Source organism: Protopterus annectens, chromosome 10.part0 (assembly GCF_019279795.1).
Source record: "Protopterus annectens isolate FY-2018-M chromosome 10.part0, PAN1.0, whole genome shotgun sequence".
NCBI lineage: Eukaryota > Metazoa > Chordata > Ceratodontiformes > Protopteridae > Protopterus > Protopterus annectens.
In genome coordinates, this window is record NC_056744.1 from 409,613,677 (window position 1) to 409,628,226 (window position 14,550).

Genomic DNA, 14,550 nt, shown 5'->3' on the forward strand with positions numbered 1-14,550 from the left:
TTTTTTGGATTGAATGAGTGCATGGTTTGGAGTTTGTTGTAGTAGGTTTTGCGATATTTAGTTATTAGCTTTTTGGCTAGGTTTCGCAGTTGTTTAAATTCTAGGAAGGAGGTGTTGTTGTTTTGTTTTTGGTATTGTTTCCATTTTTGGTCTGTTGATGCATTATGTGTTTAGTTTCATAGGATAGCCAGGGGCAGGGATAGGTTCTGATACATTTGGATCTGAGGGGTGCTAGTTGATTTAAAATAGCAAGGAATGTTTTATTGAAGTAAGATACTGCACAGTCTAGTGGGAGGGTTTTTAGGGGTGACCAGTCAGTGTGTTTTAGGCATTCTGAGAATATCTCAGGGTTGAAGAAGGCTAGGTTGTGGGTTTGGGTATATTGGTGATGTTTTTGAAGGGGGGAGGATATTTGGTCCATGAAAACAGGTATGTGGTCACTAAGAGGATCAGGTAGTATACCTGCATTTGAGGCCATGTGGGGGTGGATAGATAGTATCCAATCTATGATGGTACCAGAAGTTCCATCTCTGTTATGCCTGGTTGGAAGGTTGATAAGTTGGGTGAAGTTGTATAGATTAATTGTAATGGATGGGGTGTCAGTGTTTAGAGAGGCCCAGTTAATGTTCATATCACCAAGGATATAGGTTTTTAGTTTGATATTGGAGCTAAACCAAGATAAGATGTCTTCTAGAGTTTTGATGTTTTCACCTGCGAGGATATAGATGGAGCAGATAAATATAGATTTGAAATTGTTAAGTTTTAAGTAGCCTATCATCATTTTGGCATTGGAAAAGGGAGGGATGGAGTTGGTATATGGTGTTAGTGTATGGGTGGAGGGGTAGATGATAGCCACTCCACCTCCTTTTTTCTGGGTTCTGTCATTGTGAAGGATCTGGTAGCCTGGTGGGAGTATTTCTCTGTCTGAATGGAGGTTTAAGCCATGTCTCACAGATGGCTGTTATGTCGGGTTTGTTGTGAGCGAGCCAAGCATGGAGGTTGGGGATTTTGTTTTTGATGCTTTGTACATTGATTGTAGTGAGTTGGATAGTTTGGGGGTGTATTGGTAAGGTTTCTTTCTGATAGTTTTGATGGGGTTGGGACCAGGGTTTGGGTGGATGTCATCTGAGAGTGAGAGTGAGATAAATAGGAGAGTTGATTGAGGTGGTGAATGGGAGAGAGGGTGGAAAGGTAGGGAAAGGGGAGTGTTTTTTGGAGTTAATATTTCTAGTAGGGTAAGAGGAGGGTGGGGTTTGTAATATTCTGGGTTTGAATAAATGGGTTGAGTTGGAAGAATAGAGTTCAGGGGAGATTAGGCCATAAGCATATTTTTTGGAGAGGTAGGGGGTAGTGGCATGGGGGGTGTACACTGGGTGTGTGTTGGGGAGGAGTGTAAGGAAGGTGAGATAGGAGAGAGAGATGAGTAGGCTAGTTTGGATTAAGATGTGTGAGGAGATAGTAGTCATAGTTATTGGAGTGTGTGGGGTTGACCTGATTGGGAGTGGGTGAGGTTTGTTGGAATTGGGTGTGGTTGGATGGGGTGTGATTGTAGGGAGGAGTCAGGTTAGGTATAAATGTGCAGGTAGTGGGGGTGGGTGGAATTTGGGGGCAGGGTAGGGGAGCGAAGTGAGCCCATAGGGTGAACAGAGCGGGATGAACCAAGAGGAGTGAGTGGTCCACAGAACAATGAACAATCAGTTAACTGGGACTACAGTAGCTGGGACAGTGCAATAGCCAGAGGGTATTTTAAGCAAGTTAGATAGAAAAACCTGAGGCTGCAGAGAGATCAGCAGAGGGCAGTGCAGAAAAATTTTATTTGTAAACTTAAAGATATTTATGTGTAATATAAAATAAGTATAGCAGTGGAGATAAGGCAAACATTTGAAAAATTAGCGTTTCATTTTAGTGGTGCATGCTGCCACCTAGTGGCAAAATGGGGATGGCCTACAGAGCTTTACTTTTCTCAGTACATTTTTTGTTTTTTATCTTTTTTACATAAAGTGGTCATTTTGGGATTAATTAATCCTGTTTGGATACTTCCAAAGTTTAGTAGAGGCGTTCAGGGGTATGCAATAAAGAGAAATTGGAGGGGTGTTAAGGGGCTGCAGTAGGCTGCTGGAGCACTTGCTAAAAATAGAACACCAATTACTCTTTAGGAAATCTTTATTAGTTGTAATATAAAGTATATACACACTGGTTTACAGGAGGATAACCACACTTTAGGTTTGGCACTGAAAAGGTGCCTAGTTGGTGCCTAGGGAGTGGGCAGTCCAAGGTAGTCTTCTTTTAGAAGGAGTAATCCTGAAGATATTTGTTGTAAAGAGGGGAGCACCCGAGGAAGCAAGCTGTATTGAGAGTGAGAGAGGTTGGTTAGCGTTAGGAGGGCAGTAGGATAGGTGGATCTAGGAGAGAGCTTGGTCAGAAGCTGGGAAGAAATGATTGCGGGTAGTGGGGTAGAGCCAGGAGGTCCAGAGGCAGTAGAGAGTAGTAGCAGATCAAATAACCAATACCAAATACAGTTTAAGCAGAAGACAATTCTGCTTAAACTGTAATGTAGTACTAGAAGTAAAATGCAGCAGCTTGAACAGATAAAGCAACTTTTAGCAAGCACACGTAACTCTGCACTGACAGACAGTGCTTAGTAGCAGTGCAAATGGCAATAAATAAAACAGTATGCCATACACAGCACTGCCTAAAGCCAGAGAGCACACAGACAAGGGAGAGTAGAAGCTTCTATGTGGACTGCACAGGAAGCTAGAAGGATTTTACAGATGGCGCCACAAGAAGCAAAGCAAAGTTAAAGAGTCGGGGGAGGGTTTGGAAAGAAAAGAAAGTGAAAGAAACTGGGGGAGGGGTTGGAATAGAGACTGGAGATGGATAGCACAGTGGTTGGAACCAGTACTGACGGGGTCAGGTCAGCAGTGTGAAACAGCACTGAAACAATTAGAAAAGAACCAACTGTGAAAATCACAGCTGAAGAGGGAATGAGAGAGAGAGATTCAGAGCCAATAATATCTAACCAGTTCAATGCTGTCCATATCTGGGGAATGTATAAAGAAACCTGGATATGAATTAAGGCCCTGCTGATAAGAGTATGCCTTTTTTTCTCCTATGTTAAAAAATAAATGTTTCAGGAATACAATGCATGCACACTGAAGGATATGCATTGTGGGAAGCCAGCCCTCTGTATAGTGTCCCTACATACAGTGACTATCTGTTGTTGAATATTTTGCATCAATAGTGGGCTTGAACACTTGTGGCTGAAGAGAAAACCAAATGCTTGAGTTCAGGAATGTTAAACCTTATGAGAAGAGGCCCATTTACATTATACTCTAGCAATACTAATAGGCATAAAGTACTATCGTGCTATTACCTTATAGTTCTAAAATCTGGGCTTCAGCCCAGACTTATGTTTACTGTTTCTATTGAGTTTATATGCTCTGTGCCCTTGCGGATTTCTTATGGATACTCACATATTATCCTAAGGATAAACTACATAATTTATTTTCTGAATACTTAATGTATATAGATATAATCTATGTATATAGACTTTGCCGCTCCATCTGAGGCCTATGTCATGGCTCAAAATGTTTCCAAAGGATCAGTCCTTGTACCTTATCAGCTATACTGTGGACAACCTCATCCTTAGACTAGAGCCATTAATGTCCTGAAGAGTAATAATTTAGTCAGGCTAAGCTTTAACTTTTTAATGAAGATTTTTCAAGATTTTAAATATTGATCTGTGTTCTATGCTCAGTGTATAATATTTGGCTATTTAAAGAATTTTAATAACATATACAGCAAGAATTGATGTAGAAACTAGTGTAAACTGTTTTGTGTGTGTGTGTGTGTGTGTGTGTGTGTGTGTGTGTGTGTGTGTGTGTGTGTGTGTGTGTGTGTGTGTGTGTTGCAGATTGCATGTCTAGTGCCAGCAATTTTTATATGAGATAAGACACCACATAAGGAAAGAAATAAATATCTTTTTAATTTCTGGCAACCAAGTAGGCCCATAACGATTGAACAAGAAGAACATACAATTTGGAGACTTGATGAATGTTACAGAATTCAAAACATCTTCTTTGACTATGCAGCCCTGTATTTCAAGTGTATAACAAAGTGTGTTTTCTGTTGTACCATTTCACTGCCAAGTCTTGAACCCACAGGACCCTGTGCAATACAATCACAGCAACGTACCACTACACCATCTGTGACATAGGAAGATCTTTATGATTTTTATGTTCTAATTGATAAATAATTTCTTTGTACAAGACAACAAGAATAACACTAGAAGGTAGAGTCCGATATGCAGGTAAATAAAACAAAAATGACAAGGATCATAGAGCAAGCATGCTTGCAAACATATATATTTTTCTGCTTCATGAAAACATTTCTGTCATGTATGGGGTACTTCATAGCACTTAACGTACAGTAGCACAATAGCAATGCAAGCTGTTCAGTAGCCACACAGATGAGAAAATGCTGAAGAAATCATTACTGCATGGGTTGCATGTACTACTTTAATGCACTGAGTTTTTCTGTAGAGGAATCATACACCTTAAACCTCCTGTAAAGGAGGCTTCTGGGATATATGCAAATGACCCCTTAAAGACATCACGTTTCAGCTGACTGGCTTCTGAATGTCCATGACTTTTTTTTTTTTTTTTTACTTTAAGTCTTTATGGTTATATTCAGGCGAATAAAGTCAACCCCCACACCTGCATGTTTTGGCCTTTTATTGACCTCAACAGCACAGCATAAGAGGATAGTTTGGCCATACTTCCGAAACACAGGGTCATCAAACCCAGCTGACGCCCATAAAGATTAAGGTGCCTGTAAAACATTCCAACTAACAGGCAAACCATTCAGTAAAAACTTAAAACTCAGTCAAGTTAGAGTTCTCACTGTGTGATTCATTAAACCTTACACAGCTTTTTCACTTTTTAAGTCTTTATGGGTATATTCAGACCAATAAAACCAAACCCCACTAGTGTGGACATTCATGTTTTAGACACTTTATTGAGCTGATCAGCACAACATAAGTGGATAGTTTGACTATACTTCAGAATCACATGGTCTTTAAACCAAGCAGACACTTATAAAGTTTAAGGTGCCTAAAAAACAACAAACATCCAAATCAAAAGGTAAAAAATTTACACAGACAAACCATTCAGTAAAAACTGCAAGAAAATCCAGCCATGCTAGAGTTTCCATTGTATGATAACTTAAATATCTTGTAATGGAGGCCAATCGTATCTATGAAAATGACCCCTTAAGGACATCAAGTATTTCACCTACATGGCTTCTGAATGTACATTACAGGAGGTTTGGCTTTATTGGCTTGAGTGTAACCATAAAGATTTAAAAAGTACAAAACTCATGGACTCATGTCATAAGTGTGTGTGTCTCTGTGTGCGTGTCTGTGTGTGTGTGTGTGTGTGTGTGTGTGTGTGTGTGTGTGTGTGTGTGTGTGTGTGTGTCTGTGTGACTGCATAATTGGATTTTAACGTGGACTTAATGGTGGCCTTTTACCTCATCCCCAACTATTCCAAAACCAATCTGGCAGGAGCTGGTGTGGGGGGGCTGGTGTGGGCGTTATTTCCTTAATTTTCCTCACAATCAAACCTCAGACGTATGGCCAGAAAGTTGATATAGCTTGTGTTGGGGTTGGGGAAGGTGTGGTCATCACTTATTTAACTTTTCTCACAAATGTCAGAAGGATATACAGAAAATAGTATAGCTTATGTATTAGGAGTGTACCATCTAGTAACAACATGTTGGAAGAAATTACCATGGTCATTATTTTTTCACATTCCTCACTATCAAACAACTGGTACTTAGTTGTGATGATGTCACATTACAGGAACGTTATGTACAGTGCCAGCCTCAGGCAAAATGTTGCAGTGGATGAAAGCTTCCATAGAATTCTACGTTGCCCTTTGTTGCCCCAGCACACACCTTTCCCACTACCCTCCCCCTGTGGCTATCTTTTGGGGTTAGGGGTAAAGGACATGCTGTTTGTATATGTTTCACACCAGCATGTCCTTTACCCCTAACACCAAAAGATAGCCACAGGGGGAGGGTAGTGAGAAAGGTGTGTGGGGCACACACCTTTATCTTTTGGGGTTAGGGGTAAAGGACATGCTGTTTGTATATATTTCACACCAGCAAGTTGAAATGTTTTACTCTGTTCTATTTGCTCTTTCAGTTTTGTCCCAGCCTGACATTGGAGAGGGTATACTGGGAGGTGGCTACTTTTTGGGGTAGGGGCGAGGAAGCATGCTGTTTATATGTATGACAACAACCATTTGTACCTTTTCCTTCATCCTAGTCTAACATCAGAGGTATATACAAAAGGTGTGCGTTTTTTGAAGGGGGATTAGTTGTTGTGAGACAGGCACTATAAATGGACAAGATTTATGTATCATTGAAAACATTTGTCTTCTCAGTGAATTATAAGCTACTATTTTGTCATCTTTGAACATTAAGCCTTGGACATTATTTTTTTCTTTTTTGAAAGAAAAAAATAAGATTGAATTTCTTTCCTTACTCATGATTTTTGCTCAGCCCATTATGGGATTAAAAGGTTGAAAAAATGCTCTAAAATGCACCTAACAACATCTGTAACCCCATGGCTTTTGGGGGTCTGGCAGTCCCCCTACCCTTGGCTTAATTTACATATATCCTATACAGTTATTACTGTGGATTCTTGGCTGTTAGGATGTTTTAAAATGATGCAAGGAAAAAGTAAACAAGAACAAAAATGTATTTCCTTTGTCATGAATTTTATTCTGGTCACAACTGGTTGAAAATGTTAAAAACAGAGGTCAAAAATCCACCTTAGAGCATCTGGGAAAACACAGTTCTCGAAAAAGCTGAACAGTAAGGCAAAATGTGGGAAAAGAGGAAAAAATAATTTGTATGGTATGGGGAGTCCAGGATTGGGGGAACAGGGGAAGGATAGTGAGAAAGGTGTGTGTTGGGGCAACAGAAGCCAATGTAGAATGCTATGGAATCTTTCATCCATTGCAACATTTCACCTGAGGCTGACACTGCACATAGCATTGTTGTGTCCTTGATGTACAGCACATTGTAGTTGTCTATTAACAGCAGCTATGTGTAACATGATGGCATTCCACTCTCTGAGAAATGACAGTTTTCAGTTGTGGTTTTTACTTGTGACCACTGTGCTGACATGCAGTCATGCTTGCAAGTTATTTTCATAAATGCACAGCACGCTGTCCTTTTCCTAAAGTCTAAGCATTGACCTGTAATATTACCACATCCCTGCACATTCATAAATGATTGTTTTCATTGCATTCCCACCTTATACTCTCATGCTACATGGATTAGCTCGACATTCATGTGTTAAGGATTTATTGTGTACACAGCTTAGAGCTCCTGGTTTGAATCTTTGGTCCTCCAATCTGTGTTCAATTATGTTCTAAGATATAAATGATTGTGTGTGTAGCATTAGAAAATGTGTATTGTGATGCTCTTCAAGATAAAATTTTGACAACCTGATCAGAGCAATGTGTATCACTGTTATTTAAGAACCACATCATTTATACATGCTATTTTCTTTTTGCAAGTGATGAGGACCACAGTTAGAATTGTGTTCTGCACATTGAGTAGATGCACCGGCTGGGGGAGCTGTACAGGGAGAAAGGTAAGTTGATTACTTTGTCAAATTTTGTAACTAAAATAGATGGCATCATTGTTACAGGCTCATATTTTTGCAATTACCATGTGTAATGCTTATAATGCAGGATTACCCAACATGCATCAGTGAGGTAAGTGCAATACTCAGGCAATACCTGTGTTTACAAGTATGATTTAACTAAAACTATGTTTACATATCATTTAACAGCAAGCCATGTTTTCTGAAGATAAATTTTGAAATGCCAGCCGCAACCTAAATGGCAGTCAGTTATGTATAACAGACACGGTGCTCTTACTGTTAATTTTTCATATGCAAGTTAATAGTGTTTTGCCTGTTGTTTGTATTGTATGTGTTGACACACTTATATGTATGAATGTGATTCTCAGTGACAGATCTGTTGTGAATAGCTTGTTTATCATATGTTGAGTAGGTGTCTGCTATGTCAGTGTTCATACTGTTGCTAGCGGACTGGCATGCCCTTCAGTTTAACATGGGTACCACATCTGCCTGCAACACCTTTGATGGTTTGGTTAAAACACTCTTGTACTCTGTGTTTGAGGATGCTTTTGCACATAGGCATTTCTTCGCACCTTTTCACAATCTGCAAGCAACATCAGGATGTTTGCATTTTGCATGGTAGTGACTGGTAATAAATGTATATGTCATACATACATTTGTAAACAGATGATAGTGTTTGTATACTATAGACTGTCATGTGTCACAGGTTGTCACTGTGTTTGGGACTGAATATTATTATTATTGTGTTGCGTTGTTTTCCTTAAATTGATGTATAATCAGCCGATGACCACACTGACTGCATCTTCTGTTTGGCATATGAGTTTTTATTTTTTTTCATATCACCTCACTCAGTCGTCATTATAACACTGTTAATTTATGGTGGTTCATATGACACATTACATGTACAGATGCATGGAATACATGTGACATTCACACACAAACATGAATGTTCAAGGCACACATGCAAGGGGAAAAAGCATGGAAATTCTGATACTCTGTCAGACAGTTAGCTGGACAACTGACTGAGGCATACATCAGTATTAAACAGTGTAAGTCCAAATATTACTCTGATTTTGTCATTTTCCAGTATTGTTTTGCAAAGTAGAGTGTTGCATGAGACAGTGCCAGGGCATACTTCACCTCAAATGTCAGGATAGGTTAAGTGTTCTGGCCTTGCCTATGCTTGTCATGCTTAATGATGGCCCACAAACAACTGTTCAGGTCATGTCATGATTTCCACTGTTAAGCTCTGTTATGCATGCGATGGCTATGCCCTTTAGTAAGCTGCTCACATTGTGTTATGGATACCGTGTCCCTGACATGTTCCAGTATTGAAAATGTCCATAAGTATAGATAATGGGACATAGGGAAAGAGTTGTGTACATTAGGGGCTGTCCGCTAGCAGAAAATTTACTAATTATAATTGTGCTACATAATAATGTTTGGGCCATTTCATCTGAGATTGTGTTTTAAATGAGACCTGCAATGTATGCTAATGTACCTTTCTTGTCATATTCTGATATGCAGACCTTAATGTCGCCAAAATGGGCATGGGTAATAGTGATAAGTGGACTGAGGACCTGGCCTACTCTGACCCACGCCAGGGACCCGTGCTAATGGTGGGAGGGGTATATGTTGGCCAGTGTGTGCCTGCCATATAGCCCAGCAGCCCTGGGTCAATAAGCTACTGGCTGGCCGGTGTCTAGTTGCCCAGCCTGGGTTACCTGGGATAGCTCTGTTGATTGAAAGCTGGACGTAAAACAAACCAACCTACCAAACATGAATGGAGAATTGCGACACTTAATGTAGGTTCATTGACAGAATGCAGCTTGGAAGTGGATGGCATGATGATATGGAGGAGGCTGGACATCCTATGTATCCAGGAGATGAGATGGAAGGGCAGTGCAGCAAAGCCACTTAGCTTGGGATCCAGAGTCTACTACTCAGGTGGAGGGCAGGCAAGAAATGGTGTAGAAATTGTGGTGAGAGAGAGGCTTCAGAAGGCAGTAAGGGATATCATCAGAATTAATGACAGACTCATGGCAGTCAGACTCCAGTGTAATGATAGGACACTGTTCATAATCTCAGCCTATTCCCCACAGCAGGGTTGTGATAGTGAGGAAAAGAGTGCATTCAGACAGCAGTTACAGGTGTTGATAATGGGTTACTTGAGCACGTATTGAGACAGACAGAACATGATATGAGGACTGCCTGGGTCAACATGGGTGGGGCAACAGGAATAAAGAAGGAGAAGCCATTCTAGACTTCTGTCTGGCAAATGGCTTGATAGTAGCCAACATATGGTTCAGAAAGAGAAACAGTCGCAAGATCACATACAAGAGTAGTCAACATGCAACTCAGGTAGACTTCCTTTTAGTAGGGAAAAGGCACTGGGGCAGAATCTCTGCCCACAGCATAAACTACTAGTTGCCACAATCAGCTGCAAGCAGTGGTCAGAGAAGGCTCTAAGGTCAACAGAGACCAGGCTGAAGACCTGGAAGTTGACTGGAGAGAAAGTACAACAGTTCAAGGAATTACTCAGGCCTCTAGCACCCTAAGAAGAGGAGGAAATAGGTGAACTTGAAGAAGAAGAATGTCAGCGCATGTGTTAGGACTACAGAAAATACAGAAAAGATATATGGCCGAGCCAGGTATGGAAATAAGTTACATAAGGAAATCTGGTGGTGGAATGCAGAAGTCCAGGAAGTCATCAAAAGAAAAAAGGAGTGCAGGAAGAAGTGGGAGACAGAAAAGACTAACCAGGCTAGGAAGGACTACTGGTTGACTAACAAAGAAGCTAAGAAAGAAGTTGCAATAGCAAAGAATAGGGCATTGGAGGCATTGTACCAACTTCTGGAAAGTGACTCAGTAAGGGGCACAAAGAAACTATATCAGGTTGCAAGGCAAAGACAGAACGATAAAGAAGATAGTCAGACATCCTTCGTAAAGGATGTCAGCAACAACCTGCTCACCAATCCATAGGACATCAAAGGCAGATGGAAGGAGTATTTCCAGGAGCTTCTGAATGAAGAAAACCCCACAGAAGCTGTACTGCCCCATAAACAGCCTACATTGAGAGAAGAAGAGGAGACCACCCTAGAAGAAGTAAGAACAGCACTAAGGAAGATGAAGTCAGGGAAAGCAGCAGGCTCAGATGAGGTCACAGCACATATGATAAAGATGCTGGGTGAGATAGGGGAGAAATGGTTCCTGAGGGTACTAATAGCAGTATGGAGAGAACGGCATATCCCAAATGACTGGAGAATAAGCATACCTGTGCCACTGTACAAGAACAAATGGGACATCCACAGCTGTGGGCAGTACAGAAGCATCAAACTCCTATCACATTGCATGAAAGTTCTGGAGAGGGTGATTGATAAACTGATACGCAAAGTAGTAGAATGTAAGATGGGAGATGAGCAGTTTGGATTCAGATCAGGATGCAGCACAACTGACCTGATGTTTGCATTGAGACAGATACTTGAGAAGAAGTTAGAGATGAGGAGAGAGTCCAAATGGGCATTCCTAGACTTGGAGAAAGCATATGACAAGGTCCCACAAAAGCTGATCTGGACAGCACTGCGGTGGTTTGAAGTCCCAGAAACATTGTAGAATTAGTGCAGGCTATGTTCAAGGACCCAATGACTCAAGTACAAACCGTGTTCAGCCTGACAGAGGGGTTCCCAGTGGGTGTGAGTGTACATCAGGATTCAGCTCTGAGCCTACTGCTGTTCTTACTGGTGATGGACTACATTAGCAAACAGGTTGGAAAGGACAAATCAACAAAGCTGCTGTATGCAGACGATGTGGCAGTATAGGCAGACTCTGAGCTAGAACTTCAGCAAAGGATAGGAGAATGGAATACAAATCTGAAGGCACATGGGATGAAACTAAGCACAGATAAGATGGTGGTAATGGCAGCAAACTGGGGAAATCAGAAGAAGCTGAGAATAGAGATAGAATGGAAGATAGTGAAACAGGTAAACAGCTTCAAGTATCTGGGAGGAGTAGTTGAGGAGAAGGGTAGTCTGAATGAAGAGGTCAAAGCTAGAATCAGAGGGGCTGCAGCCAACTGGCATAGAGTATTGGGGTAATCTATGATAGAAGAATGCCAAAGAAGCTGAAAAGTAAGGTGTACAAGACAGTGGTGCGACCAGTACTACTGTATGGTACAGAAACCTGGGCAGTAAAGGCAGAACAGTTGAAGAAGCTAGAGGTGATGGAAATGAAGTGCCTGAGAAAGGTGATAGGATGCACACTGTGGGACAGACGAAGAAATGAGGACATAAGAGCAGAAGCCAAAGGAGCTCCAATTGCAGAAAAGATCAAAGAGAACAGATTACGGTGGTTCAGACATGTGTAGAAAAACAGAAAATAATCTGGTGAGGAAGATTTGGGACAGACAGGAAGAAGGTTAGAGGAATCGAGGATGTCCAGCGAAGAGGTGGATGGATTGTGTGAAAGAAGCTCTGAGACAGTCAGGCATGAGTGTTGAAGAAGGCAGGAGTGTGGCACTAAATCGAGAGAGTTGTTGACCGTTAACACAATACCCCGACCCCATGTAGAAAAAATGGGAAAAAAGGGTCTGATGATGATGATGATGACAATGATTTAACCATGGGTGGTATGGATCCCCACCCTGTTTAACAAATTTCCATTGTCCGTGTTGTGCAGTATGTCATCTGTGTAGCTTATCTGTCCTTACTGTTTATTACCAACATTTGTCTGTCATATCTTGTGATATTTGTTATATGGGTATATCTGCTATGGCGGCCTTCTTCTCTTCATTCCCTATCTTTATGTTTCATTCTTTTCTTAAAAAAAAATAAAAAAATGGGACCTTTTCCCACCAAAACACACACACACACACACACACACACACACACACACACACACACACACACACACACACACACACACACACACACACACACACACACACACACACACACACACACACACACACACACACACACACACACACACACACACACACACACATTGCCCATGCCCTTTTGACCGACTTTCAGATTTTCCTATTCCAACATACTTCTTATGTATCCCTCTTCTTCATCCATAACCCATGCCTGCTTTTCTGTCTGTTTCCTTGAGTGTGTGCATTACCCGTGTTCCCCACACGTCCCACAGCCATTGTTAGTTAATGTTAGCTGTGACGATGTGACCATGATTTCCCTTTGCCTTTATTAATTTTTTATTAGACTTTTTAGTAATAGCTAGCCTATTTTAATTATAATAGAGTTACGTAGATATTCCAGAGTTGTCTGTAAGCTTACTGAAGAGATTCTGTTGTAAATATGTATTTACAAATGTCAAGTTGCTTAGACTGTGGGATTCTTTCTGTAACTTTGTTAATGTACATCACTCTTTGTCAAGAGATTTTTCATGACTTATGGAGTGCCTGTGACTGATATACAGTGCACCATTATTACTTAGATATTCTAAGTTCACTGTGGCATATTTACATATTATATGGTTATCTGCAACTTTTCCACTGATATCAGCATAATGCGTCGGATTCCACAAACTTTACGGAATCTGGCCTGCACTCTCAGCCTCTTCTCAGTGTAAGTAGTTACCTACATTGAGAATAAGTATTTTGAAATCGGGCCCAGTATTGCGAGGTTAGCAGCAAAGAAGAGGACAGATATTAAATAAACAAAAAAATAAGGTCAACTATCAATACAGGATAATCTTTGATAAAACACACTTGAGCTTTTCTCTCCAGGCCTAGACTGAAAATGGGCAACTAGCTCAGTCAGACTTCCCCGGTAAACAAATGTTAAATAAAAAAATAATAAATAATAATCATGCTTATAAGAAGTTATGTGTGCAAGTCATCATAATGCTTATAAGAAGCTACATGTGCAAGAAGTCAGACTTTTTATTTTATTGCAAAAATGGTTGCTCCTGAAATGTTTTTTTTTTTTTTATTATTGGCTTTCTGTGAGTTCATTTCATTAACACATCGGAAAAAGGCAACATTATACACTGAATACTTAATGAGATAATGTCAAATTCTTAACAAACTATAAATATTGATGTTTATTTTGTATATTATGTTGTAACTGTTATCAGGATAATTCTAATATGTCTCTTCTGTGTCTCGCTATGTTCTGTTTTTCCTTCCTTCTTTTTTATAACTCATTCTCTCATTCCTCATATGCAGGAGTTATTTAAAAAAGATGTGTAATTACAAGGGAAGTAATGCTAACGCAGGCTTGATTTTTCCTTAGATGTTACAGTTACTCCTGGGCATATTAGTTAATCAGAAAAAAAACTAGACACAACTAGATTGTTTGTTTTTCTTAAATAAAAAAGTTGGAAGAAAGCCCTTACTTAGTATGACAGTAGGTAGTATTTGAAGCATTTCTTGGCCATCCTATTATTTCATTTCCTGTGCTCTTTTCCTGATTCATCTTATCATGGGTTCTAGCCAATTCACGTCATAGTAAAGAAACATGAGATATAATGAATGTTAATTTAAACTGGTTGTGAGCAGACCCTTGGTAACATTGCTTTTACTGGTGAGAGTGTGCTGTAAATTTAGAATCTGGAGTAAACAATCTAGTTCAGAGCAGATGATGTGTGGTCAGAGACGTGGTCAGTAGCATGCAGTAAATTATATTTTTTTGTGAGTCCTGATTTTAATATGGAACTGAAACACAAAAAAAGATCACTTGGGAAATACCGTTTTCCTACTCTCACAGACACTTGATAAAATCAAATATTTCAAAACAGTTCTGAAAAAGGTTTACTGTAAGGAATATACACACTCAGTTCTTGAGGGGATGGCACCTGTGACCATTCATGCTTTAATGAAATCAGGAAGCACCAAGGAACCTGTGATGTAT